The 24,125-nt window shown below is 46.1% G+C and overlaps 1 long non-coding RNA gene across 1 annotated transcript; it reads left to right on the forward strand.

Moving 5' to 3' along the window:
• The first annotated feature begins 861 nt into the window (after nt 1-861).
• LOC125944540 (uncharacterized) lies at nt 862-16,810 on the forward strand. The gene is made up of 3 exons (XR_007466264.1): nt 862-973; nt 4,259-4,304; nt 16,633-16,810. It is a non-coding gene; the product is annotated as an uncharacterized LOC125944540 (long non-coding RNA).
• Nucleotides 16,811-24,125: the final 7,315 nt, after the last annotated feature.

Here is a 24,125-nt window from a genome sequence, read left to right on the forward strand (position 1 = left end):
TAGCCAAAAACAACCCGTGATTCTCAAAAGCAGCAAGGTTGACGAACCGGCCCAATCTCCGAGTTGGAATCCAACTGACATCGTGAAGGTCACGAGTCGAACCCAGAACATTTGGTGTTATTTAAGGCGAAGTTAAGTAAGACACAGATAATTAAGATAGAACTAATTACCGCACCCGAACCCATGACCTTTGGTGGGAGAAAACAACTTATAGGAAGTAACAATGAAGTTGAACGAGAATATCAAGTAACGTAATTAACGTATTGAGAGCGCGCAAGCTTTGGCCTTCATGTGCTTTAGCTTATGCTAAAGTGACTAACTTTTCTTTTTCTGCGAAACCTTCCCATCCTTCGACAACATAGTTCGTTTCTCCAGGAAATGTCACATTAAGTGACCCTTGCCTATAGGTCAATTCCGCAGGAAGTAACCTTTTAAAAATTCCCATAGAGGGAAATAAAGTATGTGTCGATGCTCCACAAAATAAGCAAAAATTCATATCTTTGAATATGTCAGAAAGTTTGACCACAGTTAAGGATTAAACGTCTCGAGAGTACGCAGGCTTTCGCCTTCATCTGCTTTAGCTTATGCTAATGTGACTGTCAACTTTTCTATTTCTGGGAAACCTTCTCATCCTTCGACAACATAGTTCGTTTCTCTGCGAAATGTCATATTTAGTGACCCTTGCATATAGGTAAATTCCGCAGGAAGTAACCTTTTAAAAATTCTAATGGAGGTAAATAAAGTTTGTGTCCGTGCTCAACAAAATAAGCAAAAAATTACATCTTTGAGTATGTCAGAAAGTTTGACCATAGTTAAGGATTACTTGCACGGAGGTATAAAACTGGCATACTTTTAGGTGGCATGCACTCTTGGTGCAGCTCTCGTTAGCGCGGCAAAGCATTCCTCGAAACACTATGAAGTCTGCTTACCTTTTCGCCTTAACTTTCTTTTTACTTTGTACTACATGCTTCGGGTAAGTACTAGTGCAGTGCATTTTCATTTTATTTTGTAAAAATGTTCATACTGTTACCTTAAACACGAGCATAACACCGGTATAAGTGTAAGAAACTTCCTACCAAACCTAATTTTATTTAAAGGACACGTGTGTACGATCATTCCTGCACCAAGATAAAAAATAATGTCAGCACTAGAGGCATTTAAATCAAACGTGAACTGTTTTAAATAGTGCGAATAACAAGCGCGTGACAACGAAGGTACAGATCACTCCCACCTGTTCTATTGGTTACACTTTCTTGCTCTAGTTACAACGCACATTTCGCAAAATGTTCTCGCGAAGGGAAGATATTGTTTTACTTCGTAGCCTTGCACGCAGGACGTTACTTTCATGATACTGTCAGTTACATTGCAGCAAATAAGTAACAGAATGCAGAATCCAGGGCGTGAAGACGTTTTATCTCAACCGAATAAAAAATGCATTGGTGCTTCTCTTCTCAGTATTCTGCCTATGGTACGTTTGGCCAACAAATGTATTATTACCGATGAATAGCAGTACGTCGAACCGTAAAACAGGATAGTTGTTTTCTGGCACACTGACCCTAAATGAAGTGAGCAAATTATTCGGTTATTGGATACCCATTCGACATCAAAGCTTTCAGGCTTGTACTAGTGCCAGCAGTAATTATTTTGAAAAAAAGAAAATTTATAGGCTTCTGGGGATTATAACATTGAAACTGAGCCAAATTCAAACAAAAACACTATTGGAAAATATTTTTGTACCCCGGGTATGCACCAAAAATTAACTTTTGTAGGAATTGTTTCTACTATTCCAGTTGTCAGTTAATTAGCTTTCGCCTCTTGGCTATCTCACATGGAAATGCGACAAATCCGCAGAGGTGGTGGCAACAGGTTGAATATTCGCACAAAGATGTATTTTTGGTAATTTTGAAGGCTTATTCTTGGGGAAGCTGTGAAAAAATCGCCCTTTAGAGGGCGATTTGCCACCACCTCAGGGGGCGATTTTTTCACAGCTTCCCCAAGAATAAGCCTTCAAAATTACCAAAAATACATCTTTGTGCGAAATTTTAACCTGTTGCCACCTCCTCTGCGGATTTGTTTTGTTGCTGTAATAAGGTGGGATGCTAAGTTTTGTATACTATTTGCAGAACATTGAGCATGTATAGGAAACTAATTTGTAAGTCAGTAATTTATCAGCAATCATTGCCAGGTCGCTACATTTGAAACCTATGTGGCCTGTAAAGCCCAACAGCGACGCTGAAATGAAGACGACTGGCACGACTGAAATTTTACGAAAGACTGACACAGGAATCTTTGTTGATGGTTTTTAACCTATAAACACAGCGCTGTAGCCGAGGATAAAGAAACTCACCGCTTTCATTGTCATATCACGGTCTTACAATGCAGATTTTCAAATTATCTGAATGGCAAATGGAACCCATTTGTAGTGCTGTAAACACAGTTTTACTCAGTGATACATTACAGTAATTCAGTTATCAGACACAAACAGCATAAAGTGATCTGAACGACAAAGCAGTTATTATTTCACGTTACCATGTTATCTAGACAGTTGGCGTATTTATTTTTGCATGGTTGTTTTGTTACATCCATACTGGTCATCCAAAGAGGACGGCAGACAACACAGAACACAGCGTAAAACTTTGGAAGCATCTTGAGCATCAAAGAAACGCTCGGAATATTATGCCGAATGGCCCAATAGTTAGTGGAAACTGTATTGCGCACGAGACTTTCTCTGTACATCGCGCATTCCCATGCACCATGTAATGTATTAAGGTCAACTTGCACTAAACCGAACTTGCACAAAAAAACTTATACTACGCATCTTACCTACTACAAGGAACCACACCTTATACGCATGAAAAAAAGAGGGTCTCATACTGATACCTAGGAGTTTTGTAAAAAATAATGTTTTACAGCGAAGCTATTAAGGGCTAGTTCCTCTAGGATCGTTTCCACGTGTAAAAAACTATCGTATTCATCATTTAGCCTCCATGTGCGTGGTGGTTTCCCGCCAGTTATGCCTTAGCACAGGTGTAAAAACAGATGATTAACCTGACTGATGCTCGTCAGTCACGTCGCGATAAACGATAATATGATCACGTGTGGGCCATACCCGCATTGGATATGCAGGTATGAGCCAGGGATATGCGGGTATGAGCCAGGGATAAGAAAGAAAGAAGGAAGGAAGGAAATAAAGAAAGAGGGAAATAAAGAAAGAAAAAAGGAAGGTAAGAAAGAAATCAAGTGGCTCATACCCGCGTTAGATATGTGGGTATGAGCCACCGCCGAGAGCCGGAGCGGGAGAGATCTCACAGGATCCTGACGCTGCCGTGCAGTGTACGGCGGTTACGAACGATGTGGCTCATACGCTAGCCAATGACAATGGGGCGGCCTTGGCGCAGCAAACGCACTACCAGGCCATCGCGCGGCCGAAAACAAGACGCTCAATATAATGAATAATGATGACGTACAAATTCGCTATAGCAATATTCAATACAGCAGGCCAGTCATTGTCCCAGCTTCCCTTGCTTCCATCTTCCGAGTAGTGAAAGGGCTCTGAGTTTTGTTATTGTGGTGTCTGTTACTTCTACGAACAGCAGACAGCGCGTACAACAGCACAAATAAAAAGCAAGCAAGTCATGAAATGCCATAAGCACACATTTTGTTCCAATAGAAAAACAATGCAATAAGACATATTTATTGTGTAGCCATTCGAGCAATTTCCACCGCACCTGACGCGCCGACTCGTCAGATTGTGATATCTGCAATTTTCCTGAGACAGAGGAAAGCATGCTTGTTGCTTGTCGTAAATAATTCGGGGAACAGACCTTCTTTTTAACTTCAATTGTGTACAGGCCGTTGAGTAAAAACTTGCTGCTGGGCACCTGGCCGGGCATGAAATCAACGAAGCAAACAACCAAAACTCTGTTGGGAATTTAGTTACCATGGTCCTACATGCAAAACTGGAACGGGCCATTCGGAGACTAACGTGTATATAACCATATCTTACTGCCTATTCCCATTGTTACTCCTCACACTCCTCTTGTTATCCTCTTCCCTCTGAGCAGGGTAGCCGGCTATAGGGGACAGTTATACCTCAGGGTGGTCTCTTTGCACTTCTTCAATAATGTATTTTTCTCTCTTCTGTGGCACTAACGCCTAAACAACATGCACCCGTCCTTCTGTACCCATAGAAAGTTAATGAAATGGTGTATTGCAGATAAATGAGAATATTTTTTAACAATAGATTCGACTTTTCCAGGATGCAAGCCTTCTCTTCTGATGAATACGAAGGGTCTCCTTGTGACGTGAGTTCTGATAATTGTTTTAAACTAGTTACTTGTTACTTCCGTAGACCCATTTTGACCCAGTTGCTTAAATTCTTTAAAGGATGCTTTTTTTCATGAATGATTGTGTTTCAATACAGCAATAAAGTCATGAAGCTTCAGTTGTCGCCGAGATGTATCGCAGATCAACCTAACAAGATCCCTTTCTTTATCGCCCTTACCTATCGCTTTTTATTCTCATTGTTCGGGCTCTTCGTTAAGAAAAACACGAGGAGCAGCAGCAAACAAAAGATAATAGAGGCGCATTTGTTCCATCAGAAAGGAAGCATTATCCTGAAACACATCGGTCTATATTTAGGTCAATGTGTGACCAGACTCTGTTAGGATTTTTTTTCTGTATCGAAAATTTTTATTGAACTGCACAAAACTGTGTTCATGAAGTGGCATTATGTAAAATCATTAAAATCTTTACAATATTCGCTTTATGGAAGTCCTTTACCTGAATAATAATTCTCCGATTAAAATTAGTCAAGAAGTACGAAGATTAGCGAGGAAGTAAGATAATGGAACAGGGTGCACACGAACTCAACCAAACTAAAACATGCAGAAGTGTAAGCTGGCACGTGGTTGAACGCGCAAAAGCTTCGCTCAAGCGTTGACATTCGTCTTAACTCAGCAGGTTGGAAAGCGAACAATGTATCAAATACATTAAAAATAGGTGAAGAAGACAACTGAAATATTACAGGTCACAAGGCTCCTCAAACGCTCCATTGCTTTCTCTCTACATGAGCTAGGTGATAGCAAATTTCGCCCTCGTCTGGGTTATGTATTAATGCGAAAACATGATATGCCCCATTACTCGAAAATCCGGCGTTGTAGTGGGTGGCGTGGCCGAATGATGGTACCAAAAATGGCCAAAGTAAAAACCCGTCAAAGATACCCGGATTCCCGTCAAATTTCTCAGGGAGGTTCCTGTTAAAAAACAAGTTAAATCCACTGAAGGGAATATTGCATAAATTTTTGTCCTGGTGGGAATCGAACCCGGGCCTCCGGGGTGCGAAACAAGCACGCTTCCTCGACACCACGGCGGCTGCGCAGTTTTGGTTGACTAAATGTGTGCACAGTTCATGCGTCATTGCATACGTCACGTAACTGCCTCCGTCACTGCCTCCCACGTGTCACTTGCTCTTCGGATTTCATCGATGCTGTGTCGACTGCGATGCACTCTCGACGCCAAATCATGAGTGCATAAAATGAGGTGTGCTTAGTGCGTGCGTCATTGCACACGTCACGTCGCTGCCTCACGCGCGTCACTTGCTCTTCGGATTTCATCAGTGCTCTGTGTACTGGGATGCAATGCGAAGCGTGTACCTCAGCGGCAGCTGTGAGTCTGCAGCAGAATATTCCCAATGTTTCCAGCCTGTGGGAAACCTATACGCATGCCCACACACACCGATTCAGCAGAAAGAACTTTAATGCATATCAAAAACATTAATCGAAACCACTTAACCTAAACGATTATAATGCTTTCGCATTCCCACACATGAGCAGTATTGAGTGTCTGTGCTGAATTATTTAGGCACGGCTTCATATTTCGGTAGTTCTCGCATTGAGACCACTCAGCGTTCAGTCATTTGTAATTCATGCATATTAGGAATCTGCCTGCGCAAGCCTTCTCTGGTGTTCATTCACGAGGCCGCCAACGAATATTCCATAAGTTTCTTTAATAATAACAGTAGAAATGCAAGTCAACCGAGTCAGTAAATACAAATGCAAGTGTGATAAGCAAGAACACCTGTACTTTTAACACGTTCTTGCTTTAAGCTGCCCTTTCTTTAGATGGATACGGACACAAAATCTGAAAATCTTATGAAAATGCTGCAAATGAATCCTCAGTATGTGATTACGCGGAAAAGATGTAGTCACTTCGCTCATTTTTAAGCCGGTGGCTTTATTTTTGGCGTTTTTGTGAGCACGCGCCTCGCCGCCCGACCCGCGGGAGTTGGAAGGCGTGACGTCACGACACCCTCGTCGGATAGCCAGCCGACGGGCCGCGGTCATTCGAAGCGCGCCGACGCCGCCATCGCGAGCATGGATTCAAGTTCTGATGCCTCTACCAGTGATGAGTACACGTCTGAAGACGAGGACCATTCCAACTTGGCAAGAAATATTTCCGCTTACGGTTACCAGCCTTCCGCGTCAAGCGACGAAGACGACCAGGCGGCCGTGGAAGTGCCGGTCAGGTTTTCACGAATCGTAGCGCGAAGATCTCGCTCTGCACCCGACACTTGTGCAAGAATTATTTGTCATTTCCTCTATATATTTGCTTTTTCAAGAGCGCACGCAGGCGAGGCAGCTGCGGGGTACTTCAGCACTGCGTGGATGACGGAATAGTAGTTTATGCCGTCGGCGTGAGCAACTGCTGTGAGGTATCAGTACTTCTGAGTCTCTCACGTCCACTTCGCCAGCTGCCCGACAGATGGCAACACCTGATCTCGTGTAGGACAGATGTAGGACTGATCTCATGAGTCGCGCTCGCGCGCTCTAGCCTTGTAGGCTTGCATTGTTTTACTATGCTTTGTCAACATCTTTAAAGACATTACTGCCTTCGTGCCCAGCCTCGGGCATCTCGCCTCAGCCTCGCCCTGACACTGCTCAAGAAGGCTGCAAGTGAACGAAAACAGTACCGACGTCTTTTGGCTTCCTCTTTTCAAACGCACCGCTGATCATTTCTGCCTTGCGTTTTCGTGAAAAGACCGATGGCACAGTGTCAGGCTTTAGGCGTTGCCTTTTTGAGCGGCATGCCGAGGCTTTTTAGCACAGCCGGGCTGTTCACATAATCATCGTCGACTAAGTGGTCCGCGCAAATGAAGTCATTTTTTAGAGGTCTCCAGGCTGGGCGTGATGGCTGACAGGCAGGTATCCAAAGTTTACGCACCTTCTCGTCTCTGGGGAAACGTGGGCGACGGTGTGTCACGACCGACGATGTTGTTATAACAGCAATGTCCGGGCGTTTCCTTCCGCCTCGACGAACGCGTCAATACCAAGCGACGACCGCCGGAAGGCGCATGTAAGACGCACCAGCTGCGTGGAGCACCTACAGGGATAATGTTTCAGACGGACTACGTGCGAAGATCGCGGAAAAGGGGTTAAACAAATGCTGAAAGGGACCGACACCCCCGGAAACACTGCGGCGGCTGCGGCCGACCTTGGCCGCGTGCGCGCGCGCTCGGGTGGATGTTATGACGTCAAATTTCAGCTTCTACCGACGGTGGGAGGCAAGGAGCAACAGAAAATCCCCCAAAAGATGTTTCTCGTTCTTTTTTCAAAGCAGCGTGTTGTATTCGTTATTTTCAACAGGGGTGCTATGCAGGATGCCCCGAGTTTGGCGAAACTCGGGACCTTCACGAGCTCTGGCGACGCCCCAAGATCAAAGAGCAAATGGTAACAAGACGAAGTTTGTCCATCGGCACGCCTCCAGTTTCATTGGTTAATCTAGATTCACTCTGGGTGGCTATTATCCCTTGGGCGTTGCCATATGGGCGGTCGACAAACTGGGGCTCACGTGATCATACGGTCGGTGCATGGTCGTGCCTTCTTTCACTTGTTTGTCGTTCCACCGAGTGCAATACAGGCACAAGCAAGTTATAAAATAAATTCATTTAGTAAAATAATATTAGTCACATTAACGTGGGTTGTAAGCATTTTAATGTTTCCACGATGTACACGGAATGTGTACTAGACTAATTTGTATTTAAATACGTTTCGCGTTATGCCACGAGGGGACGCTCGCCCCCCTCTTTTTTTTTTCTGGATTCGATTGGCACGGCTCGATACGTGCTTGCTCTAGCATTTCCGAGCACCGATTGGTGTGCGCTTGCTTTTCTCACTGGGTTTCCAACAGATCGCTCGTTGCTCCTTTGCTCTAGATTGGATTGGTGCGGCTCGCTACGTGCTTGCGCTCCCATTTCCGAGCAGAGATTGGTGTGCGCCTGGTTTTCACACTGGGCTTTTAACAGATCGCTCGTTGCTCGCGCTAAAGAAAAGCTGCGAGTAGCGCGCGCATCCAGCTACAAGACGAAGTGAGCGTCGGCTAGCGCATAAGTGGTTTGCCGCGCGCTTACCGTGTAAGCACACAGGAATGCCGGAAAGCACACATACAAGGGTCAGAAAACTACGCTTTATTTTCTTTTACTTTGCGATACACCTCCATACTGACAAGCGTCGAGCGATGGCTTCTAACAACCGCAGGAAAGAGTCTTTGTAGTGGCTAGCCCGAGCGATCCGTGGCTTCTAACAAACGCACGAAAGGGTCTTTGCAGCACAAGTGGATGTTGACTGCCACCACATGCATCCCAGGTGGGACTCCAGCATCGGTGCAGTTACCCTGTACCCATCGCTGACGATGGAGCGCTTCACTTTTTGACAATAACTTTCTTTTTTTTTGCGTGTGAACGCCCGTGATGGGGTACACAAAGTTCACGCTTTGGTTGACTGTCTACCAATGCGGATTGAGGCATAGCCCCGTTAGCATCCACTAAATTTGGGATACATTTGTATGCGGCCAATTCGTCACTATGAATAATGGTCCCCGGTTGAACATTGGCTGCAATAATGGCGCCTAGCGTCGCCGCCTTTCGTCGGTCGACTTTGAAAGTCGCAGCACCCCTCTGGTCGCGCAGACCATGCCGAATACCCATGGGCCCCCAACTTTAACACCGCCGTAATTTTGGCAGCTGGCGGAAAGTTGTCGCCCGTCATTAGGCGGCCTGGATTGTATACTTTTGCTCGCCGCGAAGAAGGCACTCATCAATTTGCGCTATCTACCCGGGGTACCAAGTGGAGGTCGCGCCAGCAGCTCGTCCCTCGCGACCTTACGGGGGTAGTTCGTCCTGTCGGCGATGGTGTGCTCCTATAGAGGAAACAAGTCGCCGGTCATCTCCTTCAACAGCCATATGTCTACGCTTTTGCTCACGCAGTACGTGAGCCAAATCATTTGCCGCCTGGAGAGGTGGTCGTTCGGATGGCCGAGGCGGTCCGTGTTGGCGAACTAACGTCCTTCGCCTCTCTGACCGTGCAGTGGAGCTTTACCGTGTAACTGCGAAAACTGATTTCGGCACATGTTGCATCGGAAGGCAGCCCGGCTTCCATTCTGAGTCTTCCAATATAATGTAACCACTTCGCCTACGCAGGTTGGTTGGCCCGGGTTGAACCCCAGGTGCTCGTAGGTGCCCCAGTACTCCGATGACGACGCCGGACCTGGCCTGGGGCTAGGGCGCGGTGGACGAGCAGCGCTTGAAACAGGAGAGAGCCGAAGCGATCGCACGAACTTTTCCTCCGCAGCCTAGTCACATCAGTCTGTGCTCGGAAAGCATAATATGCCCGCCACGCAGTCTCCGCAGACAAGGGCGTTCGCCTAACTCGTCACACAGCCAGCGCACTGACGTTTCGGAAAGGCAAAAACGACGCTGAAACTCTACGTCGGTCATGTAGCTGAACGGGTCCAGATGGTGATATTGACGCTTGCCGCCGCTGGATGCGATGACACAGGCTGCTGCTGCCGCCGCCATGTTCCCGAGTTTAACTCGAGGGGGGTTTCGCGATGTACGAGTTTGGCCCGAGTTCGCGTGTCAATCAAAACCATAGGTCACGCCCCGAGCGAGGCATGTAACTCTTGTGCGTGCCCACCACGGTTTGGCCACGCCCAACTTATTTTTCGACAACCGCGACGTGGTGCGGAACTGAGAGGCATTAACAATCTTGACCGGCGAAATAAAACACGCACAACGCACTGTCATCGGTGATGTACTCAGCACCACTATATATAAAAAAAAAAAAGCGTCGACTTTCGCGGCCTTATGCATATGTCTTCTTGGGCTGTGATGAGCCCACACCACGGTTCATTGCCTACGTTGTGGCTACGTAGCGCACAGCAAATAATTATCCGCACGTCAGTGTAGCTGCTTGCAAGGCGTCCATGCGCAGTGGTGGACGACGATCTTGAGCAGTGCGTAGTGTTTTCCAACGACAACGTATCGCAGCTGTCATTTGAGATGGCTGCTCTGTCTATGATATAGTGCAGCAAACACGGTAAGCGGTGAGCGCAAACACACCCAGTGCAATGGCATTTTGTCATCACAAGCACAGCACACTAAACAATTGCAACACCTTCCTGCGTTCGAAGTCTAATTTCCTAACTGCACACAAGAGCCCTCACCCACCAAAATGCGATTGCTGCGCTGTCGTTACGATATCCATCTGCGATCGCTGTTAGCTCAGCAGCAGAGGCAATCGGCAAGCACATTGGAGTGAACAACACACTCAAATTCTGCGCACATGCGCACGGAGGCACCTTCAATGGGCAAGCGGTGACGAGCGACGAACTGTGTCGCTGGGCAGCACGCTCGTGTTCGCAATGCATCGCGGAGACTTCGCGCACGCAGATAAACTGGTGCATTTTCATTGTGCTGCGTCACTACGGACCCAGAGTACCGCACAGCCATTTTGCAGCGACAGCCGTTGCTCCCGTCTCTATGGCTAAAGTGTCGTTTCAGTTGGTAAAGCGGCGGCCTTAATAGCCGCCGCAGTGAAGCACCTGCGGTGAACAGCCATGCCGCAGCGCTGCGTTGCCATTCCCCTATTAGACAGGGAATGGGCAGATCGTTGTCATGACTGACTTTATCGAACATAGCACTGCAGCGCCCCTGGCGACTGCTCACCGCATGAACTCCCTCGTGCGTGTGACCCTCTAGAATGTATCCGCTTGTAAGCTTTCGCCTCACTGTCGCCACTCGCGGCAAAAAAGTACAAAATTTAATAATTCATTATATGTCCGTTTGTCATCACAAATTTACAGCATTCAAAAAAAAAACCGATACTTTAAGAAGTAAAATGTTGGTTATTTTATTTGCTGTATTTCAAAGTATTCGATTGAGGGAAAGTATAGGTGCAAGAATGCACCGCATGTGCCCTGTTCGCATTCGACGGAGGATAGAAAGATAATGCCCGAAAAAGAAGGCACGCCCTTGACGCGCCCGAGAAAGGCGTGGCAAGCGGCTCTCGGCAAGTGTGCAGATAGACAGCGGGACAGTGACGGTATTGCTAAATTGCGATAATACGTTGATAACAATACGCGGCGCTGGCGCGTTTTGTTGCGCAGTCCTCTGTGCTTGAAGCCCGGCAGCACTGTGCCGCGCAGGGTGCGCTCATGTTGTCATACGCGACTTTATCTCGACATTTCTTTTTGCCTGCTAGTATTGCACGTTCCTTGCTATCTTCGTTCACTGACTGCCATCGAGCAAACTCGGGTAAAACTCGGGTGAACGAGAAACTCGGCGCATCCTGCATAGCACCCCAGTTCAACTTTTGTTCCAACGCAGAAAACCACCCGCCAACTTTTGTGTCCGTATCCTTTTAACCAGGCCGCGCCACTTGAATGAATAATAAAAAAGACCCACACAAGCGTAACAGTGTGATGCAGAAATTGTCCAGCTCTGGTAGGCAGACGTCCCGCTATATTTATGCGCCAATGACGGCCAGGACGACTTTATAGAAGTAGCCTTACAGGAAAATTGCGAATTGCAAAGGCACCCAGGAACTAACTAAAAATGAGTGCAATGGGGAACATTTCAGAAAAAAGGCGACGAACGAAACAATTTCTTTTTGAAGCTTTATTACACACATACCTTTAGCACCACGTTTCATGGTCACCTGTAAAGAGCGAAAATGATTATGGCGAGCAGTAGTGAAACTGTTGCTTGCTATTGGATCTCGTGCAATGATTGTTCAATAGCTCTGCATTGGCTGCATTGAAAAAGTTAACTTGAAATTTGCAACCCAAACCCGAAATGGGGGAAACTACGCAATCAAACAATTCGCCGACGAATCAGAGGCACTAATATGCCCTGCAAGATTTGAGATGTCGTACACGGGATGGGTTCGGAAATCCAATTATGCATTTGACACAATATCAATACGTTTTTTTCCTGTGAACTTCTCACGACATAAGCGTTATATTATGATTGCTCGTTCCGCTAAAAATGACTGACTATCCTGCAAAAAAAAAAAAAAAAAACGTTGTCAGTTTTTACCAGTAGTGATAACATCAAGAAATTACAAGAAAAACAGCGTTTGCTTCAGCATTCTTCACACTAAATTTAGCAAAATCCAAGCAGAACATTTTTTCGGGCCATTCTAAGTACATGTGGCTTGCATAAATATTGAAATTCGTGAACAAAGGAAATCGACGTGTGTATTTTATTGATAAAGCACCTTGCAGGCAAATTTTGAAAGTCCGCTTTCCTTAGATTAACTACATAGACAACGCATGATTCTGCTTACTCCTTGTACCCTGCATGGCTGACAGTTTTTATGCAAATTTATAGCCACTTTCTTGCCATCGCTGCGGTATCTCTTTACCAAACAGTATCCTAATGCTCGTGAAAAAATTTTAGGAATACATCTGCAGCAGTTTCGAACCTGAGAACGTTCTGCTGAATATACCCACGCTGCATTCACTAACAGCTTTTCGTTGCGAGTGGCGTGGTATGATGCGCATACCAGTACATGAATTTGGTGCAAAAGAACTTGAAGTTGAAATAGTTGAAGTAAAACCTGCTGCACCAAGTAACACAAAGCAATGATAGAAAAATGCGTGAAGAGCATAGTAAATGTCGTTCTTTCAAACAGCGCTAAACCAATGCAGGACAATACACTCAGACTGCATCTTCATCCAAGTCTGCCAACTTGCCGGTGTGACATGGTAAAAGTCAAGAGGCTAGAAATGTCCTCGTGGGGTGCAGAAAACTATGAAAGAATGGTTGTAATGGTGGATGTAGGTCATTGTGGATAACGTATTGCAGAGCGTTAGGTCACACCTTGCGATACGGCGTTTTTCTTATATAACACTGTTTCGCACAGACGCGAGTTTGTAGTTTTTAGCCGGGTCAGCTATAGTCTCGTATAATATATATATATATATATATATATATATACATTTGAGCATTTGATCAGGCATATTATATATTGGCGTAGATATATATATATATATATATATATATATATCTACGCCAATATATAATATTTAGGGCTAAGAATAAAGTAATTGACCGTACCACAAAGCTGGCTTTCCGAGGTGACAGAATTGGACGAGTTAGTTCTCAAAAGTTCTTAGGGGTTTGCTTTGATGACCACCTGAATTGGCCTACGAACATAACCGACCTAAGAAACAACTTATCAAGAACAATAGGCCTTTTCCATATCGTAAGAACATTACTTTGGCAATGGTTTAAGTGCCAATTGTATTCCGCTATGATTTTCTCTACATTAAGCTACTGAACATAAGTTTGAGGCACCTCTGGCCAGGGTAATATTTAACAGCTTATTCTTCTCTAGAAGAAGAACATCACGTTTATAGAAAATTTAGGTTGCCAAGATCACACCCTATCTTACTTTATAAGCACCAAAATTCTAAATGTATATCAGGCATTTGATGAACGTCTTGCAACATCAATATTGAAAAAGCATAAAAGACGACAATTCAGCAATTCTGGAAATCTACAGGCGTCCATAGTGTGGTTATAAATCGAGGCACGCAGGCTACGTATGGTATGGACTTCAACTAAATATGGCATGCACTCAATAGATTACCAAGCTGTAGAACTGTTCAACCTACACCCACAGATTGTTGAAAGATGTCTTAATAAAGATAGTAACGCGTAATAATAATAATAATAATAATAATAATAATAATAATAATAATAATAATAATAATAATAATAATAATAATAATAATAATAATAATAATAATAACAGTTGGGCTAGTTGGTGCATGCTTCATACAACAAAAAAGCTCCACACACCTAAGAAAAAGACAAGGGAAAGGAAAGAACACCCTACCCTTTCGCCTCTCTTTTGCTTAGCGTGTTGCGACTTTTTCGTTGTGTGAAATTGTTGAAAGATCCTACTGTTGTAAATAATTAATAATATAAAACGCTAAAAAGTATTTTCTTAGTTAAACAATAACTCATTCTGTTCTTGTAGCTCTTTCTAATTCTGTAATAGCAAACGTCCTCTGTATGTCTTTCCTTGTATATATCAAATGGTTCAGTCAAGTGCTTTTATATTGAAAGTTACTTGAAACTAAGCAAATTTTCGTGTGTGTTATGTTCAGAATTTTACGTATTTGTGTTGTGTATTTCTCTATGTATGTGTTTAAGCATGTGTGTCTCTCTAGTGTACACTGTGTGTGTGTGCGTGTGTGTGTAGGTGTGTGTACGCATATATGCAAGTGTATATATGTATTTAGGAAGAATACCCGTGTGCTGTTGGCTGCTGTGTGCAGTGTCGAGGCATGAAGTCCAGTCAGGTGGCATCATCATCATCATCATCATCATCATCATCATCATCATCATCATCATCATCATCATCATCATCATCAGCCTATAATTTTGTCCACTGCAGGACGAAGGCCTCTTCCGGTGATCTCTACCTCTGTCTTGCTCTAGCTGATGCCAACATGGAAATTGCCTAACTTGATCATCCCACGTTGTTTCCTGCCGTCCCCGACTGCACTTCCCTTCTCTTAGTATCCATCCTGCAACACTAATGCTTCACCGGTTATCCATTCTACGCATTACATGGCCTGCCGAGCTTTTTTCTCTGAATGTATATTAGAATATCGGCTATCCCCGATTGATTGCTGACCCACACCACTCTCTTCCTGTCTCTTAACGTTAGGCCTAACATGTTTCATTCCATCGCTCTTTGTGCGATCCTTAACGTGTTCTTGAACTTCTTTGTTAACCTCCAAGTTCCTGCGCCATATGTTAGCACGGGTAGAATGCGATGATTATAAACTTTTCTTTTCAACGACAGTGGTAAGCTCCCGGTGAAAATTTGGCAATGCCTGCCGTATGCACTCCATTACAATTTTATTCTTCTGAAAATTTCCTTCTCTTGACTGCAGGGTCTCCTGTGAGTAATTGACCTAGGTAAACGTACTCATTTACAGACTCTAGAGGCTGACTTGCGATCCTGCAGTTCTTGTTGCCTTGCCAGGCTATTGAACAATATTTATGTCTTCTGCATAATAATCATAAACTGTAATTCGTCTCGATTGTTGGTGAATATGACACTGTCGTCTTGTCTTCAAACCGAAGGTTGCTGAGATATTCGCCGTTGATCCTCACTCCTAAGCCTTCGCAGTCTAAAAGCTTCGACACTTCTAAGCATGTAGTGAATCACATTGGAGAGATTGTGTCTCTTTGCCTGGCTCCTTTCTAGATAAGGTAACTTGCTACTTTTCTTGTGGAGAACCGATGTAGCTGTGGAATCTTTGTAGCTATTTCCCACGATATTCACGCATGCTTCCTGTACTCCTTGATTACACAATGTCTATATGACGGCTAGTGTCTTTACTGAATCAAATGCCCTTTAATAATTTATGAAAGCCTGATAGAAAGGTTTATTGCACTCAGCATATTTCTCGATTACCTGATTGATGACATGAACGGGATCAATTGTAGAATATCCCTTCCTGAAGGCAGCCTTTTCTCTTGGCTAATTGAATTCAAGTGTAGCCCTGATTCTATTGGAAATTATTGGTGGCATCAAGTCCCCTTTAACTTCATTCCTTGGCAGTAGTGCTATAGCTGATTTCATTGACCATTTTATGGTACATTCTACACGTTCTCTATGGTACCATTACATTGTATGGTGCATTCTACATTTTACACTTTCAGTCAAAATCCTGTTCTGACCTATTCTATCCTATTATTTAAATTATGGATGATGGTACGCCATACTGCTATCATTTACTATGAGCCCCTTTAGACAATCGATGAACTTCTGATTGTTAGAGCTTCCCTTGGAATTCCTCCTTGAATACTGACTTCTCTAAATTGAGCGAGCGCTTCTTACTATGTGCAACATTCCTGCACACTTCCTTGACATTGTGCCGCTTTTGAGAGATAGACGCATATAATTTATTCCCGCAGCAGTATTGAAATAACTTAACAAAAAACATTGCATGATTCGAAACATATGTTTAAAAATTGTTCCATAGCCCAATAGTTTAACGAACTCATTTTCAAACTTTAATCGGCTGAATTGGAACCTCCGCAATATAGCTAACAATGATCGGAAACTGCAGATGCTGCATAGCAAAGGATACAAGTGGAGGCGCATGTATCCCGCGTTTCATCAACATACGAGTTATACTTTGAATAGAATACAGTGGTGGAAGGTGGATTGCTTTCACGCATTTACCTACGAGAGCTACCTTTGTTGTTCACGTATATGCCCTAGAATTTTACGGTGATATTTTCGCAACGCAATTTGTCTTTTCTAGTGTACAAGCCATGAAGCTAATAAAGCATGCCCCGGCAAATGCGCCTGCTGGCCAAGAGGGGATACGCCAGATGGACCTACGTGCATTGAAAGGCCGAAGAAAAATTAGGGAGGCAAGCACATGACGACGCAAGCCCTTCATAAGCGTGGCAAGGGCTCTCGAAGAATAAAGGCTTTTTTGATGCGATGCCTATCAAGTGCTTATTCCTTGAATTTAACGTTAACAAGTTGTATGTTGGACTAAGTGATAAATCAAGCTGGCATGCCACTCTACAGAAGTGGACTAAGTAACTTTTTAATGCGCACGCATTCTTAGACGACTCACTTAGGAACTCTGCACGTCGGTCTGTCGGTCAAACAGTTTGAAACCTACGAACCCACGCTCAGAAGCCGAGTTCCTCATCTGATGGGCTAAACACCCACGCTTGCAGGAGGCGAATATATCTGAACCATGTGAATGTGTTGTACCGTGCTGTCTGTGTTGTCGCGCAACACAGACAGGTAAAAAGTCAATGAGTTGGTAAGGATAATAAGGAGTGATGAGGGGTTATATTGGCCTTATAGCGGTTGATAATGGTTTGATGGGGATAGATAATGTTCTAAAGAGCCATAAGGGCTTAGCAATGTTGATAAAATTGATGAGGACCGATAAAGGTTAAAGGCCGAATCAAGTCCGATAAGGTTGATAACGACCGATAAGGGTTGGTAAGGATCGGATCATGTCCGGTAAGGCGGATAAGGACAGATAAGGGTTGAAAAGGGTCGGATCGCGTCCGATAAGGTTGCTAACCACCAATAAATCTTGATAAGGGTCGAAAAGGGTTGGATGCAGTCCGATAAGGGTTTATACTGGTGAGATCAAGAGCCAAAACAGATTACAAGGCCATTAAAGGATACATTTAATGAAGCGTCTACTGCTTCCTCAATCACGGCACGCAACATACGGCGCGTTGTATGCTTGGAGATGAGCAAGTGGCACAATGCTTACGCATACTTAGGCAACTATAGTGGGATTTCTGCATATATTCTTGAAAAGTTTGGTTGGAACATGAGTAGGAAACTCGCTGTTATTTCTGGTTCACTTGGAAATCAAACTAAACAGGTTAGAGGCGTTACTTTGGTATGAAAGGTAAAATGAGCAGTTCTAACGCACAAGAATCTCGTTCTCAATGGAACAAAATAATATTCATATTTACAAACCTTTACACAAATTAGGAGTTACAAATTATACACAATGACCATTACGGTATGAGACACCATGAGAAAGTACTAAAGATAGTGAAAATGGACAATGCTAAGACGCTATAAATAATCGGCGGAGAGTTTTCATCTTCACGTATCAATTTGCGAAGCTCATAATCAAGCCAGAAACGTTGAGTTTTCACCATACATTAGAATTATAATGGCCCTCTGTTCCCACCGAATGTAAATTCAGTGTGACGTAGAATTCTCTTGCGACACTGGGAAAAATAGCTGGTAATGGCCATATAACGCTTTCGATCATTTGCTTAAGCAATAAGTATTGTCGCGAAGTATACATATATATATATATATATATATATATATATATATATATTATAAGGATGTTTATTGGACGGCACTTGAAGCAGCGCAAGGGCGACAGTCCAAAAAGCACAGCACGGACTCTCAGTACGAGCGGCGCTCAAGAGCCGAAGAAAACGACCCACTTCAAGCCGCTGGAGCGGACGACCCACTTGAGAGTTCCATCGCTTCGCTACAATTACCCCGGGTGTGAAAAGGGAGCCGCCCGGCGACTTAACAGGTTGTCACCATGAGTGGGTCATGGTATATCTTGAGGCGCTTCACATTGACGATGTCGCGCCCTCGTCGGCGCATGTCCGAAGATGGTTCAACGGGTTCGATGAGGCAATTTACTGGGGACGTGCGTTCGACGACACGGTAGTGGCCTTTGTATTTGGGCAGTAGTTTCGAAGAGATCCAGTTGTGGTGGTAGGGACTGAGAGCCAGACGAGCGCCCCAGGGAGAAACGTGGGCGCAGTAGTGGTGGTGTCACCGCAAATGCTCTTCTGCCGCTCTTGTTCATTTGTAGTAAAGGTCCGGGCAAGGTCGCTACACTCTTTAGCATGTCTGGCTGTGGCAGATATAGGCTTATACTCAGACGTGTCTGGCCTGTATGGAAGGATCGTGTCGATCGTGTGCGACGGGTGGCGGCCATTCAATAAAAAGAACGGTGAGAAGCCAGTAGTACTCTGAGGGGCGGTATTGTAGGCGTAGGTGACGAAGGGCAGAATGGCATCCCAATTTGTGTGGTCGGCGGCGATGTACATTGAGAGCAGGTCGCCGAGCGTGCGGTTAAATCGCTCTGTGAGACCGTTTGTCTGTGGGTGGTAAGCAGTAGTTTTGCGGTGAACGACGTGACACTCTTTGAGAATGGCTTCGACGACTTCCGACAAGAAGACACGGCCTCGATCGCTGAGTAAGTCCTGGGGTGGACCGTGACGCAGTATGAATCGGTGGAGCAGGAAGGAGGCAACATCTCGTGCTGTAGCCGCTGGAAGGGCGGCAGTTTCGGCGTATCGCGTGAGATGGTTAACAGCGACGATGGCCCAGCGGTTAGTAGCCGACGTCAGAGGAAGAGGTCCGTATAAATCGATGCCAACGCACCCAAACAGCTCCTTAGGACAAGGTAAAGGTTGTAGACCTGCTGGCGAGAGGTTCGGCGAAGATGTCCGGCGCTGTCAATCGAGGCAGGAGCGAACAAATTTCTGCACGTACCGGTACATTCCCCGCCAAAAGTACCGTTGTCGAATTCGGTGGTAAGTTTTGTATACCCCAGAGTGTGCACAGTGCAAATCAGAGTGGAACGATTCGCATATTTTAGAACGGAGACTGTGGGGTACTACCAGTAACCACTTGCGGCCGTCGGCGCTGTAATTGCGTCGGTGAAGGAGCTCATCGCGAATGGCGATATGGTGGGCTTGACGACGCAATGCGCGAGTGGGTGTTGCCGACGGATCAGTGAGCAAGTCTATCAGCGAGACAATCCAATGGTCCTTGCGCTGTTCTGTAGCGATGGTGTGAAGGTCGATGGAATAAACGGCCAGCTGAGTTCCTGAGCAGCGGGCGTTGTCGTCGGGTAAGGGGGAGCGCGAGAGGGCGTCAGCGTCGGAATGTTGGCGTCCGTTGCGGTAGAGCACGTGGATGTCGTAGTCCTGCAGACGAAGCGCTCAACGGGCGAGACGGCCTGAGGGATCCTTCAATGACGACAGCCAGCATAGTGCATGGTTGTCGGTAACGACATCGAACGGGCGACGATACAAATAAGGGCGAACATTCGTAAGGGCCCAGATGATCGCCAGGCATTCTTTTTCGGAGACGGTGTAGTTGGCCTCGGCTTTAGTAAGCGTACGACTTGCATACGCCACGACATATTCAGGGAACCCTGACTTGCGCTGCGCAAGGACAGCGCCAAGGCCAACACCGCTGGCGTCCGTGTGTACCTCTGTAGGGGCCGTAAGGTCGTAGTGGCGTAGTGTGGGCGGAGACGTCAACAAACGACGGAGCTTTGCGAACGCGTCCTCGCAAACTGACGACCACGAGTCGAAGGGCCCCTTACTGCCAAGGAACTTGGTCAGTGGTGATATAATAGTGGCAAAGTTTCGAATGAAACGTCGAAAGTAGGAAAACATTCCTACAAAACTGCGCAGTTCTTTGACGGACGTAGGTCTGGGGAACTCGGCTATGGCCCGAAGCTTGGCTGGATCAGGAAGAATTCCATCCTTGGACACGACATAGCCCAGTATTGTCAGCTGCCGTGCTGCAAATCGGCACTTCTTTAGGTTCAACTGTAGGCCGGCGTTGCTCAAACGTGTCAAAACATGCCGGGGCATTGAAGATGCGTGGATAAGTCCGGAGCGAAAACGACGACGTCGTCGAGGTAGCACAAGCACGTGTGCCATTTCAGGTTGCGCAAGACGGTATCCATCAGGTGCACGAAGGTCGCGGGCGCATTACACAGTCCGAACGGCATGACGTTGAATTCGCACAAACCGTCGGGCGTGACGAAGGCTGTCTTCGGCCGAGCGTCCTCAGCGATAGGGGATTACCAGTACCTTGAGCGCACATCGAGCAACGAAAAGAATTCAGCTCTTTGGAGGCTGTCAATCGCGTCGTCTATTCTTGGCAGCGGATAAACGTCCTTGCGGGTTATCTTGTTGAGCCGTCGGTAGTCTACACATGCAGAACCGGACGGAACCGTCCTTCCCAACAAGAACGACCGAAGACGCCCAGGGACTGTTTGATGGTCGAATAACATCCCGTCGAAGCATTTCGTCGACTTGCTGTCAAGGCCTACGGACAAGAAGCAGTGCAGAGGCTTCCTGGGCGTCTGCCATATTACTGGCGATTTATTGTGGGTTTTTCACGCATCGCCACATCGCTCATCTGCCTAACAAGAGAATATGTCACGTTTGTGTGGGGAGAGGTGCAGGAGGCGGCATTTAACGAGTTGAAGCACCGTCTACAAACACTGTTCTTGCCTACTTTGACGTAGATGCGCTGACAATGATCCACACCCATGCCAGCAACGTGGGTCTAGGCGCCGTCCTTGTTCAGCGGCAAGACAGCGCTGAGCGAGTCATCGCTTACGCGAGTAGAACACTGTCACCAGCCGAGTATATCTTCTACACCACAGAGAAGGAATGCTTGGCTGTAGTGTGGGCAGTTATCAAGTTGCGCAGGTATATAAGCGGCCGTCCATGTCAAGCCCTAAGTGACCACCATTCTCTCAGTTGGTTGACCAACATGAAAGATACATCTGCACGTTCGGCACGCTGGAGCCTGCGGCTTCAAGAGTACGACGTGACAGTAGTCTACAAATCGGGAAGGCAGCACTTAGATATAGAGCTCCAAGTCGGGCTAGTTGATTGACATGCATGGTATAATTTTAACTGCGCTAACCCACACGGATAAGGACGAGGCAGACGTCTTGTCTGCCTTGTCCTTGTCCGTGTGGGCTAGCGCAGTTAAAAAATATACCAGCACTTAGATGCTGACGGCCTTTCCAGATCTAGTCTTCAGGCGCAGATGATGACGAATGTGGAGGATTTTTAGGAGTTGTTGAAGCGGCAACCATCTCTCAACAACAGCAAGAGGACCAGGAGCTTGCTTCACAAATAATTTCTTAGGAGGCCGCACCACAAACAAGCCTGAAGTGTTTTCAAGGGACGGTTCATCATTCTGCATACGCAACAGCGTTCTTTTTCGGTTGGAGCTTTTGTTCAACAGGGAAGAGATATCTACTAGTCGTCCCTAAAACTCTCCGCAATGAGATCTTGCAGACCTGTCACGATGAAGCTACCTCAGGCCACCTCGGCTACACCAGAACATTAGCACGGATCAAAGAGAAGTACTGCTGCCTACGGCTCGCAGCACAGGTGAAGCACTACCTTCGAACGTGCCTTGTCTGTGAGCGACGCAAACTGCCACCTACGAAACCTGCCCGACTATAACATCCCGTTCGAGTGCCGGAAACGCCATTTGCAAAAATTGAGATGGACCTTTTGGGCGCATTCCCGATGTCTGCTGCCGGAAATAAGTGGATCATAGTTGCGAGACATTACCTCACGCGATATGCGGAAACGAAGGCACTTCCGAGCAGCCCAGCAGCCGAGGCCGCACAATTCTTCACCGAGAACGTCGTCCTGAGGCATGGTGCTCCAGCAGTCATCGTAACTGACAGGGGAACCGCGTTCATAGCTGAACTTTTGCGAACTGTACTCACGCTGAGTGGCATGGCACACAGAAGGACGACAGCCTATCACCTGCAAAGCAATGGACTTACGGAGAGCCTCAACAAGACTCTCACAGACATGATGTGCATGTATGTCGATGTGGAACACAAGAACTGGGACCAAATGTTACCATTTTCTTATAATACGACTTGCCAAAAAACAACAACAATGACGCCATTTAGTCTCCTCCACGGTCGAGAAGTGACTACTATGCTGGATGCTATGCGGCCTCATGACTCCAGCGATTCTGAGACTGACGCCGCATATTTTACAGAGTGCGCCGAAGAAGCAAGACAGCTCGCGTGCGTTTGCATAACTAGCACACAAGACCGTGATTCCCGACGTTACTAATCGACACCATCGATGCGTAGTCTACCAGCCCGGCCAAGGGGTCAGGAGTTTGCACTCCAGTACGCCGCCGAGGCCTCGCTAAGAAACTTCTACGCCGATACTTCGGACCGTACAAGGTTCTACGACGCCTTAGCGACGTCAACTATGAAGTCGTTCCTCACAGACCATCCAGCTCAAGGCGCCGTCAGGACCTGCCTGAGACCGTGCACGTGGTGCGCATGAAACCTTATTTTCCTAAACTACATGGACACTCCCTAATTTGCTGGACACCGGGTGCTACGCGCCGAGCATCGTCCCGATGCTCGGAGTGGCGCACCCAGCGCGTAGCAACCTTCTGGAGGGGGACAAATGCCGCGACGCTACCTATGCCCAACCACGCGCACGGCGAAGACAAGCCCCGTGTGTGCGAGTGAGATGCTAGAGGAGAAGCCTGAATTGAACGCTTGTTCTAATTGTCTCGATTAAATATCCGCTCTTCTTCCCAGTGAGCCGCGACAATTTTTGTCTTCTTATAACTGATTTTAGCCTTCCAGAGCTTTACACTTTCCACGAAAATGGCATTGCTGACTCTTTGCGGTAGTGCGCTTGCTTGAGCGTCAGCAATTTTGTTCGACGACGTCATCGGTGGCCGATGACGTCGTTACTAATATTGTTCGACGACTTCATCGGTCGCCGATGACGTCGTTACTAAGGCGTGGGGTGAGCAGCGTCCACCGATATCTTGTATGAAAACAAAGCGTTGGCGTGGGCTTCGGACCGACTGCGCATGAGCTACCTTGCTGCTTTGCCTGCGGCGCCGACGCTACAGAGAATACGCTCCGCGCGAGTCACGCATTCCTATGTTCACGCTTTCTTTCTCAACAATGAGCGACGCAACCGATGAAGTGCTTCGTCTGCCGCAGCTGCTAACCGAGCTGCCCAAGTTGAGGTTCCGCGCTGACGCCGAGAGGACCCTGTAGTTCGGATTCAAATTCTTTGCCTAAGCATAATGCGAATTCAAAACACTTAAAGAGCCGCGGTCAGGCTTCGCATTAGGGAGTATCGTAATCGTTCGTGATTCTTTTTCTGAAAATACTCATTTTAAATACGTGTATGAACGTTTAGCGTTAAGCAACCTTTCTCGTAACACCTGCGGAAATCAGCTTAGCAAGAAGTTTTCAGTTATCAACTAAGGTTACTATTTTTTAAGCGTACGAATAACCTTCATCATAGTGGTCTAATATAAAATGTGGATGGTCTTTGCTATTTTAGTTCTGCCTTATATGACAAACATCTGGAAACTGTGAGAGGCTGTTGTTTTATTGCCCTTCATACCTATTTTGTGGCAGTTAACCTAACCTTAGGAGGACGAAATTGAGGGTCCATATAG

This window comes from Dermacentor silvarum, chromosome 3, assembly GCF_013339745.2.
Source record: "Dermacentor silvarum isolate Dsil-2018 chromosome 3, BIME_Dsil_1.4, whole genome shotgun sequence".
NCBI classification, from domain to species: Eukaryota; Metazoa; Arthropoda; class Arachnida; order Ixodida; family Ixodidae; genus Dermacentor; species Dermacentor silvarum.